The sequence below is a fragment of the Microcebus murinus genome, chromosome 9 (assembly GCF_040939455.1).
Source record: "Microcebus murinus isolate Inina chromosome 9, M.murinus_Inina_mat1.0, whole genome shotgun sequence".
Lineage (NCBI taxonomy): Eukaryota > Metazoa > Chordata > Mammalia > Primates > Cheirogaleidae > Microcebus > Microcebus murinus.
In genome coordinates, this window is record NC_134112.1 from 47,888,841 (window position 1) to 47,904,499 (window position 15,659).

The window sequence follows — 15,659 nt, forward strand, 5'->3', positions numbered from 1 at the left end:
TACTCATCTACTATGCTCAGCCTCCTCTCCTAGCTTAACCTCCCATGCTCACAGTTCCTACCTAGCAAGGTAGTCCAGCAAGGTAGTCCTTAGCTCCCAGACCAAGCAGCCTGCACCTAACCCAACAGAACAACCAATCCAGAGCATGGGCAGAGAGCCAATTAAATACTTCTGCTGGGACTTTGGAGAACAAAGGGAGAAGGATGGTAGGACACTAGCATATATATATGGGATAAGTCACATTAATGGCAGAGAACTAGCATGAATGGACACATATTCCTGCAGCTGAAGACTCCTGAATCGACCTGGTTCTTGCCTTCTGAAGGTCTGGATGTTCAGATACTCTCGTGTCTTTTCCAGAACTCTCTACCTCCCAGAAATTCTCTAGGTTTTTTTTAAATAACTCTACTTTGAACGGGTTTATGTTTCCTGCAACTATTCTGATAAAACCATGAACACACTGGGACACTTCTTCAATTGCTGCACTCATATTCAACTTAGAGAAAGCAAACTCTCATGTCTTTAACTTATTTCAGAACCCTATGGATTAAGGGCAAGTGACCAACTTTGCTGCAGATGCTCCAGTTGTTATCATGGTTGTATATAAACAATGTTTTGAATGAAAGAAGTAATAAATTTGCAAAGATCTCTTCCCCATTATAGCACATCATTTCTATTCAAATTAAACACCAGTGGTATACAGTGTCAAAATAACTAAAAACAAACAAATGTTCCTTTATATCATAAAAAATAATTTCATTTAAGTAGTAAAGAACTAATTTAAAATCAGTGCTCTAGGCAGATGGGTTTTAACAAAAGTTGTTTTCATTTTAGATTTGAGAGATAACATAGGTATCTGGGAGAATTATTTTATTAGTATATTAAAATACAATAATATGCTTATAAATATTGGGGCTTCAGATGTCTGGGTAAGTCTGTTTATTCATATCATTCCAGTATGGTGGTTTTCCAAACTTTTCTGCCAATTCTAAGACTACTGACCCACATTTCTATTGTCTTCTTATTTAAGTTTACATAAAATATCTTGGATCTCAAATAGCTACCTGCACCTTCCTTTTCCACACTCCGCATATACTCTCTATTCTCCACCTTTCAGCCTTTATCTTTCCCACCACAAGCTGCAACTTTGAGTGTGAGCAGTCCCAGCAAAAGCCATAGTCATCCCTGTAAGTACACAGCTAAGCTGGTTAGGAGGGTGACTGTTACACTGTCAAAACTATTTACAGAATTTATTTTTCCGCATCTTATGCTTACTCCACATCATCTCCATTAATATGATACTTAGAATGATTCAAAGATAAATCTATGCTTCAATTCTATTCAGTTGGAATGAAATGATATAGAATTTCTATAGGCTCTTACCTGCTTAGCTGGCTAAGGGACTTGTACTTCCCTTTCTAATAGATGTTTCCTATGACATCATCTTGTTCAAAGATGCTTGAGTGTGTACTAATGATGCTGGGAGAATTATACTTAAAGTACTTATAAAAAAGATATAATGCATAAGAAAATAACAAGGTAGATATATAAAACATACCAACATATTAATGTAGAAGAATTCTGTATTATTGTGAATACTATTACTGGAGCTATCTTACTGCAAAATAGCAATTGAAGCTCTTCAATGTCATATAAAGGGACTGTTTGTTGCCTGTTTCCCTTTTTCCTCCCCTTTCTACCCTCCATTAGCCCTATGCTCCCTCTCTCTTGATGGATTAAGTTGACTGCACTGAATGGTTTACTGAGAAAAAATTCATACTCCTAAGCACTATACTTGTGATACATAGTCTTATGCCAGCAAATGTCTCCTTTTCTGCTTCTTTTTGAAATTTGAATAATTATGTAATTATCACCCACTTAATCTAAATTTTTCAAGAATAAGAACTGGTCATAAAAGTTTACAATTAAAGGTGTCATTGGATGCATTATGGTCGAACTCTTATTTTAGGATTAGTTATCTGGTAAGATAATCTATAAATACCCACCTAGCCTCACACATTTTCCAATTTTTTTGAACTCAAAATTTCTAAATTTAATTTATGTCTCAGGTATATGAATGATTTTTTATCACAATTCAATTCATTTTAAGTTTTCCCTATATGAGGAAAAAAACCAAAACAAAACCAAAATGCCTCTGTACATTTTGATAAGCTTTTTATTGGAAGCAACATGAGCCGTCTAGAACTGCAGGTTGAGAATGAGAAATGTCAGTTAAGGTTCCACCTTAAAGAATTTGGGCAGCAAACTAATTAAAGATTAATTAAGTTTGATATGAAGTATTTGAAAACATATATATATATATATATACTCTATGGCCAAGGAATCCAAGATGAAAAAATTTATCTAAACTATTATATATCGGGCACAGGGGTGGTAGTGTGTGGAATGCAGAGAAAAAATGAAATTCACAGGGAAGGAGTAAGAACTTTTCTCCATCAGAGTAGGGAACAGACAAGTTCAATGTTACTTCTTTGGGAAGGCTTCCTGACCGCTCAGACTGGGTTAGGTCTCCCTAACTCCATGCTCCCTGTGATATTTCCTGCAACTGTAATTTATTTATTTACTTATAAATGTATTAGCCACCACTATCTTTCTCAGAAAGAGAATTTGATCTTTTATTTTTAAAGATATAGTGTAAATGAGTGAAAGGGGTTACAGCAATATAGCAACACTACTAGACCTGAATAAAACAGGGTTAGGTCACTGAAGTTACCAGTTAATATACAATGTAATGTATGTATTTGTTCATCAAAGTCCTGTTGGGATTTTACAGTGCAGGATAACATCCTATCTTTCAACTAAAACAGTGATTAATTACATCCATCAGCACATATACTCAAAGAATATCAGCCTTTGACATGATATTGCAAGCAGAATGTACCCAGTACATTTTCTTATAAAGACATTGTTACAAGATGTTAATTAACCCAACAAATGATTATCTCATATGAACAAGTGTAAAAATAAGAACTAAAAGTTGTTATTTATCTAGCTGACATTAATCTAATTTTAGGCTTACCCAAAATCTATCAAAAAATAAAACACTGTTCTTTAATTCTCAAGGCAAAAGTTTGGCTAAATCTCAGTAGACAATACAGAAAGACTTTAATATTTTAAAATACGATACAACTAAAATCTCAAAAAACACCTCCTAGATTTTAGTTTTGAATTTCATCCACTTATTAGCAAAGGCTTTGGATTCCTTGAGACAGATAGGTTTAAGCAGAGAGTGAAAGTTTCACTCTCCAATAGCAGCGTTTACCAGCAAAGCCCAGGAGGGATCATGCACACCTGTGCAGAGGAAACAATGACCCACCCAATGTACACTATCACGCTGGGTGTCACACAGATTTCCCTAACTGAAAGTTATAAGAGGCATCTTTGCAAGTTCAGAAAATTATTTAGAGCCATTCAGAACGATCTGCATTGTCAAATGTGGCCCTCTTTGGAAAGAGAGCTGTAGACAAAGGCAGTTTCAAGCTGCTTCTGCCAGGGGGCAAGCAGATGAACAGAACCATAACTCACTGGAGGTCAGTTCTTTTGTCTTTCTGCCTTTTAACATTATACTGGCACCAGAAATGTCCTCAAAGCCTATGTATCTATCCACAAAAAAAGAAAAAAAGAAAAAAAGAAAAAACAACAACAACTTGAAGCAGTGCTTCTCATCCTTTAATATGTATGCTAATCACATGGGGATCTTGCTATTATAGGATTCAGATTCTGATTTACTAGGTATGAGTTGGTGCCTGAGACCCTGCATTTCTAACAAGCTTCTGAGCCATATTCATGCTGCTGTTCTCAAAATCAGATATGGAGGAGCGCAAATCTAAAGGAATCTAGGTAATTCTGTTTTGAAAGGCGTATAACTCATATTAATTCTCTGAACGTGTATTTGGGCTCCAACCAAAAGAACAACAAAGAAACAGCAGACTGGTGAAATAAGTTAGAGTAAATGCATAACACAATCTAAATTTAACACATAGGGATGCAATACTAGCTCAGAAAGGTTCCGCGTTAATTAACTTAATAGGTAATTTTATTTAGCCATGGTTCACTGAAATACGCCATTATACAATTATTTGATGCACCAAGGTAGCCAATTATTTATCTCGCTATCCTCTGAACGAATGTATACTTCTGTAAAAATACCAGAGTTTTTGTTCCCTAGGAGGTCAGCTTCTAAAAGATAAAAATTAAAAAGCAACTTTTTCTCTATAATCTTAAAAAAAAAAAATCACATATAACAGATGTGATCTTTTCATTTTGGCATTTGCAGTATTCGAAAAGTGAAAGATTAAAAAATTACATTCCAGATGCCCTTGGTGACTACTGAAGGAACTGAATTGATTAAACTGCCACTCATCATTTACTATGGTTAGTGCTTCATTAGGCACAGATAGGCACAATATATCTTAGTCAAATACTACTCTGTAGTACTTTGCTCTCAAGGAATGAAAACAAAACCCCAGACTGTGGGTAAAAGCCCATCTTAGAAAACATGTGATTTAAAACAATCCACTTTTTATATAAAGGGAAACACTAAGATTTATTTTTCAACTATGAAACGCAATTATATCTCTAAGAAGTTGTGTTTACAAATTGAGTCTATCAAAATTAAAATTAGACAAAGGTAAAGGATGAAGTACAGGAAGCTAATCAGGTTCAGTAAAGTCCCACGGCGGGCTGCTGCTGACCGGGGGGAGGCATGAGGCAAGTGGGTTGGAGCCCTCTCACCAGTGTCCACATGTGCAATGAGACTAACGAGGAAGATCAAGAAGCCCCCACCATCTTAAAGTGCCAACTGGCATAAATGTTCCTTACATTCCAATGATAATTTTTGCTCACACACTTTAAGTAGTATATACATGTGTGTATTTACCATTATTATTATTATTGTTGTTGTTTTCAATAAAATGGCAAAGTTATACTTTTGCTTTCTGGTTCACTTCCCTGGAAAGCCAGAAACCCAGGAATCATCTGAAACCCTTGCCTTTCCCTTACTATGCATGTATCCTTGCTGTCATATCCTAAGTATTCTGAAATGTTCCTCCATTCTGATCTCCCACTGCTTTTCCCCTCCCTCCTTTCCTTCCCTCTTCCCCATGTGCTTCCCAAACCCTATCCTCCATCCCAGTCCACAAATACTAGCTGTTTCACCTCCTCGGGATATCTTTGTCCATGGCATGATCCTTGTGTCCTTTGAACCTAGCTCTGTTAACAAAGAAAGAAGGCTTTGACAAATCAGGCATTACCACTGAGTGAAGCCTCCTCTCACCTCCTTAACTGTCCAAGGATAATTTTATTGCCTTCACTTCTGAGCTGCCACTGTGCTAACCATACACCTGTGTTACAGCTCACCACACCGTCTCGCCCTCCGACATAGAAGGTAAGAATGGATCTTTCTCATCTTTGTAGCGTCAGGACCTGATATATTGCCTATACAAAATACCTGTTCAATAAATATCTTTAAAATGAGTGAATGAATGAATGAATTGCATAAACTTGTCTGAGGAGTGCATACAGCCATAGAGAAAGGCATTTGATTGAGAGTGAATAATTACCATATGAAATTAAACACTAAAAAAATCAATTCAGTAATTTCACCAAAATATCTAAACCCTAACTTTATTTGTAAGACACTCTGAAGGAATTCCAGCAATCTCCATGGAAACCTCTGGATCAGCAGTACAATTTACTTGAATACTAAAATGTACAGATAGGAGGACCTTAGAGAATACCCAAGATAATGTTTTCATTTTTACATGTAAGGAAACTGTAATAGATGCTTAAATGTCTTAGTTTTAGCCCCAGAACTAGGAACTGCATCCCCTGAATCTTGGGCCAGCCATCCCTTCACTGTGCTATGCCACCTCCCTAGCCAAGACAACGTGTTCATTACTTGGTCAGCCAGGTCACATTGCAAAAGAGGAAACAGAGACATCAACTTTGTTTTCTCTCCATGTGACACCTATAGTAGCAAGGATAACCATAAAACTGAAATCAAGTCTTCAAAATTAGAAGTTTGACCATGGAACACAGTAAAAGGATCCTGGAAAACTGAAGTCTACGACCAGTGTTGTCACACTGAAAATAAGATGGTTGTCATGTTAAAAAATGCTCGAGAATTCAAAACAGAGTTCCATGGATAATGAGTACTCTAGAGAGACTGTCTTAAAATAATAACCTCAGGTTATATAGACAACAGATAATATTCGGACTGGTAACATCCAGAAATCAGTCACAATTAATACAAAAATGTAAATAGGAAATGTCCTAAGGACTACTGTGAGGGGAAGAAAAAAAACCATAAAATGCAAAATATCGCATTGAATAGCAGAGAAATATTATTTCACGTACTATGGAACAATGAAATAAGAGAGAAGTTCCATTTGATAATTCATTTAAAATACTATCAGTGACAGCAATTCTCCAAGGAATAAGCATAGACCAGGCAGATCATGAAAAAAACAAATTAATAAGCCTTGCACATCTTTAATTTCTGTTTATATGACAGCCGAAGCAGAACAAGGAAGTTACATTTTAAGGCTTCTCTCAGCAAATGTATTAATCCTCATGCAACAATGTAGGAATTTATAAAAAGACTGTTCATGGGTAAATCATCTTAAAGATAAAAGCAAATGACACATTCAAGCAATCTTTTCCAAGAAATCATATCTGATATATCATGAAGAGAAACCACTGCTAAAATCTTCATGTAAATTACCACCCTACAAAAAGAATTCTGAACTTCAATTTATAGTAGATTAAGTTGATATACTTAGTTTCAGTCATCAAATGGCATAGCTAGACTTTGATAGACTATGGCTAAGAAGGCTGTAATGGGAACTATGAAGATATGTGACTGGATGGCTGATATTTGACATTAAAATATATGACAACTAACTGATATCTTTCATAATATATGCAAGACCTAAAGGGAAAACCTTTCCATTATAAATTCTCATGGTCCATTTTTTGTGTGTGTGAAGTCTGTGGGTTTCTGGGCATGTTCTCAAAGATTTGCCCTGGAATATGTCTGTGCAGGCTGGAAACGACACATAGACTACTTGTGAACAATCCCCTTTGGAGTTGTGCAATGCAGTAGTTGTGCGTGCTACCTGAAGGCTGGAACCAGGTCTTTTTCACTTTGAACATCTGTTCATTCTGTAATGTTTTGCTCAATGAACAAATGAATAAATGAATGAATAAAGAAATTCATATTACAAAAGGAAGATCTTTGTGGGAATGGTGTTACCCTGGGCTCCTAGAGGTGTTTTTTTGTTTGCTTGTTTTGTTTTTTTCTGTGCTACCACCCACCACATCCAGTGTGGGAAAAATAAACAAGCACCTTCAATTTTACAGGGTTTAAAATAACCATAAAACAACAATAAAACAAAAGTTTGAATTGATTTCACACGGTTACTAAAATTCTGAAACAGTTTCTAAATTAAACATGTTAGGATTAAATATGACAAATAGATGGAAATGTATATAGTTGCTATAATAAAGTTTTTAATCTGTTGAGTTTTCACTAGGCTATGAATGTACTCAGTTTTCAAAAGCAAACATGGTAAAAGCTAACAATAAAGGACGAGTTATTTGAATTATCAGTCAGAAAAAATGAGAAAAGCCTTGCCAAGCTCTACAGAAAATGCAATTATTTAAACACCCCATTCTTGGAATCTATTGCCTCACATGGAAATACAGAGAAATATAAAATGCCATAGTAAAAGATGAACTATCCACATGTGTGTAGGAAAACAGGAAGCTACTCAGATTCAGTCATTAGTAATTACTAAGTGCCTGTCACATATTATGAATATCTTTTATTTTATTTTTAATCAAATTTAACAGGCTGTTTCTTGGCCGCTGGTAGGTTATTTTAGTTTACTTTGACTTCAATTCTTCTCAATTATTGTTTTATGTCTTTTCCTTTTTTTCTAATGACATCTACCAACAGAAATATAAAGACACTGCATTTGAAGAGCAAAATTTTTTTAAAAAGTCTGTTTATAAATTACATAATATAGCATCTAAAATCAAAAAAGCTGCTAATACATTTAGGTTATATTAGTTCAAACAGCAAAATATCAGTGAATGAAAATGTGATTCTTAATTAAATATATTCCAGATAATGCAGTGTCCTGAGGAATTAATGCACAACTGTTGTAATAGTACACGAGTCTCCACTTCCATCTTCAATAAGCAGTATGATGTAGACAACATAGTCTCTTTACTACTGTCACATAATGATGTTTATAAAGGTTCCTAGTTTCTCTTCAATCACATTTCCATTCAATCATGTTTTTCCTGTGCATATAAGTTAACATTTCACCTTTCTACCTTCATTGGATTAAAAATTTTCTATTGCCTGGAATATTTGTTGAAAACCTTTTACTAATTACTTTTGCTTGTTTTAACACCCAGCTTATATTGGACTCATACATGAAATAGATCCACAGGACTACTTTCTACAATCTAGTCTTCAAATTCATGAAAAATTTTTATCTTTTTTAAGAACTATGACCTTGCATTTTATTCCTTTTCTGCACTAGCTCATCAACCCGTGTATGGCTTTCTATTCAAGTTTATTTTCATAAATAAAGCTGTTATTTCACTAATAAATGGTAAGGCCTACAAACTTCTACCACTATACTAAGAAACCAGAAGTCATGAGGTTCCTGCCAATGCTATGCTGTCTGATTGATTTCCACCCATTGGGCATCTACAATTTAAATTTGTGCTCCAGCAAAAGCACACATGTCTACAAGGCAAAGACCTTATCACTAATTAGTTAAAGCCATGAATAGTAAATAATCAACAAGAGCCGGACATGTGGAAGAATGTGCATAGACCCTCCATTCTTCTCCAAAGTGTCAGTTAAGGAATAAAATTTGGGGCCTGTAATCCCAGCACTTCAGAAGGCTGAGGCAGGAGGATCACTTGAGCCCAGGAGTTCGAGGCTGCAGTGAGCTACGAGTGTGCCACTGTACCCCAGTCTGGGGGACACAGTGAGACCCTATGTCTTAATAACAAAACAAAACACCCCCCAAAACAAACAAATAAACAAAATAAGGACAAAAGAAATACATGGGAAGGCACAACTGGATGAGCAATAACCTATTTTCAGAAGATGTAGATAAAGACAGGACAATCTCGGCAGACCACGGGCCGTCACCACTTCACTTTAGATTATTTACCTACATCAATTCAGAAAATGCTCAGGTCATGGAGGTACAGGCTGAAAAAAGTGTGAGGTTGAGTCTGACAGCTGGAAAGTTTGTACAGAGAGCAACTGACTCCTAGGTCTTCTCTGACCATCTCACACCTCACCCCAAACACACACCAGTAGGACACATGAAATTAAATCCATGAGGCTTCAAACCAAGGATAAAAGTTGCAGCAGACAACAGGGTAAGCCAATGAGCTGAAAGAAGGGAATCAAGTGAACAATATGTTAATTGATCTGTGTGACCATCAGCTCCTCTCTTCTACCCTGCTTTGAGGGTGTCAGCTGCCATAATTAGCATCCAAGGAAGAACAAAGAACAGGCCTGCAGATAGCTATTGACATGTGAGGATCTCCCAGTGAAAAATCCAGCTCCTTGCTTGAACAATATGTAAGACACTGTTCCTTCTAAGTACATAGATTTATAGTGCTTAACTGATAAAAGTAAGTAGTCAAGGATCCTTCCACTCCCATATTTGAAGAAAGCTTCCAATAGAGATCAGACAAAAATGAAGCAGGAACAAATTTTTATACAGATACACACCACACACATATATTATAGTAACTAATTTTATTTTTAAATGGAAGGTTTGGAATATAAAAGTTATAAAATAAGAGAGACAAGACTTTTTTTCTTTCTGAGACAGAAAGAAAACTTCTTTTCTTTCTTCTCTGTTACTCCGGCTACAGCGCAGTGGTTTTATCCTAGCTCACTGAAACCTCAAATTCTTGGGCTCAAGCAATCCTCCAGCCTCAGCCACCTGAGTAGCTGGGACTACAGCATGTGCCACCATGTCCAGGTAACTCTTCTATTCAATATTTTTTTTGTAGAGATGGATCTCACTTTTGCTCAGGGTGGAGAAAAAACATTTTTGAAAACTAGAGGCTCAAGATAGAAGCTCCAATATCAAATTAGCACAGAAAGTGAAGACAGAGAAGATGAAAGGAAAGAAATCATTTTAAAAACAAATTCAAGAAGCTACTTAAGAAGTGAAACACATAAGTCTTTATATTGAAGGGAACCCATCCAGCACTGATTTTAAAAGACACTACCAAGCATATCATCATAAATTTTAGCATACCAGCAACAGAGAGGAGAATCTAATAGTCTCCAGAGAGCAAAGCAAGTATGAGCAATGCATTGAAAATTCCAAGAAAGAAACACTAATATTCAAGTATACTATACATTATTATTAATTATATACTTAGCCAAACTTTATCAATCATTTCTAAGAGTAGAATAAAGACATTTTCAGAGAACTAAGAATTTGAAAACTGTTATCTCTAATGCATTCCTTCTTACGAAACTAAAAGAAGAAAACACAGAATCCAGATATAGGGAATCTGCAATCAGTAAAGCTCTAGAAGGAAACTGAATCCAATCCAGAAGTGATCGCTAACTGAGGTATAAGGGAACCAGTAAGACATATTGAAATATTCAGAGGCTAACAACAGCAGGAAGCCATTACTCACCCTGGAACTAAAAGGTTAAGTGTTATGGAGTCTATGAACAGTGACAGCCATGGAAGAGGGGCTTCCCACAGAAGTTATAGTTAGCCATTACTGAAAACATGGCCTGAAGCAGGGAAGAATTAGGAAAAAACATCCAATCTCCCTCTCTTCTCACTTGTATTTTTCCTGAACCCAGCTGGAAACCAATAGTCATGGCAGCTTGGAGGATGCATTCACTAGGAGTCACCCATGTACTATACAGGGTAGTGCAGAAAAGGGTGGAGAACAGATTTGGAGGGAACAAAGAATAACCAGCATGGGGTCTACAACAACACAACACACAGTGTGGGGCAAAGTGGGGCTTGGGTACCCACTTTGGGGCAAATGAAAGCCTCAGATGACAAATGTTCACCTATGCTAAGGCAAGAAGTCAGAGAACTGACTTCTCTGACTTGAGACAGGAAAGTCTCAAGAAGACAGTTGAGAGAGGGAGTTGTCAAAAAAATTAAGTGGAATTGATAGATTTGCTGATGTGTTTGAATGCTTGGAAAATACTACTTCATAGGTAAATGACAAATCTTTTACAACTATGAATGATTAGCAATAGGAATAAAAACAACTAAACTAACAAAAATCACAGACATTTATTAAGTCCAGGAAAAAGCAAAAAAAGCAAAAAAAAAAGCAATTTATACAAAAAATAATATATAATCATGAATACTAATTGACTTAACCATGAAAAAATTTACATATTAATATTCAAGATGTGATATAGATTCTGTATTGGGAGAATGAAGTGAAAGTGGAGTGGGGTAATTGATAGAAGAAAGTTAAATCCTCATTCATCTACCACAACACCTACTTAGTAGATAACATCTAAAATAGTAAATCAATAAATAGCAATATAAACAATTATTTAACATATATACAGGTAGCTATTCTTGCTAAAAGAGGTGAAAGTAAAATTCTCCACTTAAATACAGAATGGTTGAATAGATAAAAACATGATCCAACTGTATGGATAAAAAATAATGATCCAACTGGATAAAATTCTCCTTACCAGTAAAGATACATACAGACTAAAAGTAGGAAAAGATAGGAAAGATAGGGTAGGAAAAGATATTCCATCCAAATGAATACCAAAAGTGAGCAAGAGGAGCTATATTTATATCATAAAACAGACTTTATGTAAAGAACAGTAAAAAAAAAAAAAAAGGCAAAGAAGATCATTATATAATGATAAAGGGATCAATACAGCAATAGGACATGACTATTCTAAATAGATATGCATTCAACATTGGAGCGCCCAGATTCATAAAAGCAAATATTACTAGCTCTAAAGAGAGAGATAGATTACAATACAATAATAGTGGGGGACTTCAACACCCAACTTTCATTATTAGATAGATCATCTAAACAGAAAATCAACAAAGAGACATTGCATTTAAACTAGATAGTAGACCAAATGGATGTAACAGACTTTTACAGAACATTCTATCCAATTGCAGAATATACGTTTTTTTCACCAGCACATGAATAGGATAGACCATATGTTAGACCAAAAAGCAAGTCTCAAAAAATTTTTAAAACTGGAAAGCATATCATTTATCTTCTTCGACAACAATGGCATACAACCAGAAATCAATACCAACCAGAACTCTGGAAAATATACAAATACATGGAAATTAAACAACATGCTCCTTAATGACTATTGGGTCAAAGAAAAAATTAAAAAGGAAATCAAAAAGTTTCTTAAAATTTATAAGAATAAATGCCAACATCAAAACAGTAGAAAGATTACAAATTAACAATCTAACAGTGAACCTCAGAGAACTATTAATAGAACACAACAACAACAACAACAACAACAACAAAAAAAAACCAAAATCAAAAGTAGCAAAAGAAGGCAGGACACAGTGGCTCACCCCTATAATCCGAGCACAATGGGAAGCCAAGGCAGGAGACTCTCTTGAGCTCAGGAGTTTGAGAACAGCATGAATCCTAACCAAGAGCGAGACCCCATCTCTGCTAAAAATAGAAAAAATTATCTGGTGTGCTGATGTGTGCCTGTAGTCCCAGCTACTCAGGAGGCTGAGGTTGGAGGATTGTTTGAGCCCAAGAGTTTGAGGTTGTTGTGAGCAAGGCTGATGCTACAGCACTCTAGCCTGGGTGACAGAGCAAGATTCTGTGTCAAAAAAAATAAATAAATTAAAAATTAAAAATTAGCAGAAGAAAAGAAATAATAAAGATCAGAGCAGAACTAAATGAAATAATGACTAAAATAACAATACAAAGGATCAATAAAACAAAAGTTGTTTCTCCAGAAAGATATATAAGATTGATAAACTGCTAGCTAGACTAACCAAGAAATGGAGAGAGAAGACCCAAATAAACAAAATCAGAAATGTAAAAGGAGATATTAAGCTGATATCACAGAAATACAAAAGATCATCAGAGACTATTATGAACAACTGTACACTGACACACTGGAAAACCTAGAGGAAATGGATAAATTCCTGAAAACATACAACCTATCAAGATGAATCAGGAAGAAACAGAATACCTGAATAGACCAATAATTGAGTAGTGAGACTAAATCAATAATAACAAGTCTCACAACAAAGAAAAGCCCCAGATCAGATGGATCCACAGCTTAATTCTACCAAACATTCAAAGAACTAACACCAATCCTTTAGAAACTATTCCAAATAATCAAAAAGGAGAAAATTCTACCTAACTCATTCTACAAGGCCAGCATCACCCTGATACTAAAACCAGACAAGGACACACACAAAATAAAACAACTAAAGGTCAATATCCCTGGAGAACACAGACACAAAAATTCTCAACAAAATATTAGCAAACCAAATCCAATAGCACATCAAAAAGGTAATACAACACGATCAAGTGGGATTTATACCAGGGATGCAAGGATGAGTCAACATATGCAAATCAATAAACATGATACATCACATCAACAGAACAAAGAACAAAAACCATATGATCATGTCAATAGATTCAGAAAAAGCATTTGATACAATGCAACATCCCTTCATGATAAAATCTCTCAACAAACTAGGCATACAAGAAACATACCTCAAAATAATAAAGGACATCTATCAGCAGTCCCCAACCATTTTGGCACCAGGGACTGGTTTCATAGAAGATTTTTCCATACAGAGCAGTGGCGGTAGGTGGGAGGGTGGTATGGAGCTCACCTCAGATGGTGATGCAAACCACATAGATGGAACTGAGGTCATTATCTTAAGTGAAATAACCCAGGCATAAAAAGACAAATATCCTATGTTCTCACTTACACATGGGAGCTAAAATATTTGATCACACAGAGGTAGAGAATGAAAATATAGATAACAGACACTGGGAAAGGTTAATGAAGATTAAGAGAAGTGGGTTAAAGAGCACACACATACAATAATATAGAAAGAATAAATTCAACATTTGATATCAGAGTAGGGTGACAGTACTTAACAAAAATGTATTGTACTTGGGTGGTGGACACCCTAAATACTCTGACTTGATCACTACATATTAAATACATGTAACAAAATTTCCCATGTCACAAAATTTTCCATAAATTTGTGCAAATCTAAATAAATAAATAAATAAATAAATAAATAAATAAATAAATAAATAAATAAATAAATAAATAAATAAAAGAGTTGAAGGTGGTTGCTTCTGGGCAATAGGAATAAAGGGTAAGGATGGGTGAGGCATGAGATCACTATTTTTCTATTGTTACTCTTATAACAGTATTTGTTATTGGTTGTGCCTGGAATTGGTTTAATTATTATATTTTTCTGACTGGGAAACTGAAGGGTAGCTAAGGCATTTGATCAACTAAAGTCAAAAAGCTAAGAAAAGGCAGAGAAAATCTAACTTAGGTTTTCAGTGTGTTTTCTAGTACAACATTGTCTCACCTTTAAACACCAATAGACTACTAGTTACATGTGGTAAAATTTGTCATAATCAAAATGGAATCACACGTTAAAAACTCTGACAAGTAGAGCCTCAGAAAGCCATGAAGGGAGGGTCATCATGCATGAATGCCTGATAATAAAAACTATCACAAAAGACTCCGCAAAAATCAAAACCTGGGACATAGGCCACTGCAATCTTATACAAAAAAATAATTCTGTGAGGACATACGCCCACCAACTGCCTGTCCAATTTTTGATTGGCACCACCCTGTTTATTGATCCTTGTAGACAAAGATAATTATCTCAAGACAATTATATAATCCTCCTCATTTTTCCTTTAGAAACCTTTGTCTTTCTTTACTTCCCTAAATGCACACATAATTTCCTATGGCACATGTATTCCCATTGCAATGCCTATTCTTGAATAAATATAATCTTCTTTTACACGGTTCCCCTCTCTGTTTGTTATTTAGGTTGACAATGTCCAGAGAAATGATTTCTACATGAATAAATACACAACATAAAACATTAAATGCATTAGTGTACACCCAGTGTTCTCTAACCCTTCAGCACCAATTTATATATTTCTAAATTAAAATACACACACAAGATTAGAATATTCTGGGCCAAAAATTATCTCAAATTCTCAGGACATAGGTGTTACGTAAATATCCCTAAAACCAAATACAGCAGCTTCCATTTCTTTTACATATCCCATATCCTTAGATACTGTACCCCAAGAGAAATGCCATATACTTAGCTTGACTGATCGACATACTAAGAGCTAGTAAGAACACTATTCTCAACATCTGTGGAGTTTCATATTTCTTAAAGAATTTCACATTGTAACCAATCTCTTGGTATACATAAACCAGTGAGGCAACTGAGTACATCAAGGATTATAATAATGTCATACAACTTAGTCTCTGTGACAGGCTATTTAAAAACCATCCCCAAACCAGTTTTAGGGTAGCCAATTATTTTTCCAACATTGATAAAAATAGGGGAAATATTTAGTAA

General features: G+C 35.3%; 1 protein-coding gene across 6 annotated transcripts in view; it reads right to left on the reverse strand.

Annotated features, from left to right (window-relative positions):
- CDK14 (cyclin dependent kinase 14) overlaps window positions 1–15,659 on the reverse strand; it is a 542,302-nt gene that overhangs the window by 204,324 nt on the left and 322,319 nt on the right. The gene's annotated exons all lie outside the window — the stretch shown is intronic.